The sequence below is a fragment of the Penaeus monodon genome, chromosome 20, assembly GCF_015228065.2.
Source record: "Penaeus monodon isolate SGIC_2016 chromosome 20, NSTDA_Pmon_1, whole genome shotgun sequence".
In the NCBI taxonomy this organism is placed as follows: domain Eukaryota; kingdom Metazoa; phylum Arthropoda; class Malacostraca; order Decapoda; family Penaeidae; genus Penaeus; species Penaeus monodon.
In genome coordinates, this window is record NC_051405.1 from 18,084,211 (window position 1) to 18,084,512 (window position 302).

Consider the following 302-nt stretch of genomic DNA (forward strand, 5'->3'; position numbering starts at 1 on the left):
TATATTCACTTGAGGCCTTTTCAGCTTCCCCCTTAGCCGCCTCTATGCAATCAATGCCCGCCATTCATCACCCGCCTCTCTTCTGCGCTTGTATTTATGCTTCGTTGGTTTTGCTGGTTTCATTCCTTATCTATTTCGGTTTCGCTCTCTTCCCTTTCAATGACAAGAACATATTTCGATTTTTATCAGCGGTAGGAAACCATTCATATTCTCTGCAATCAGTTTGGATAAATTTCATTTCCCTATTCTCATTTATTTTCGATTACCTACACATAACTATACACATACAAACATGGATAATT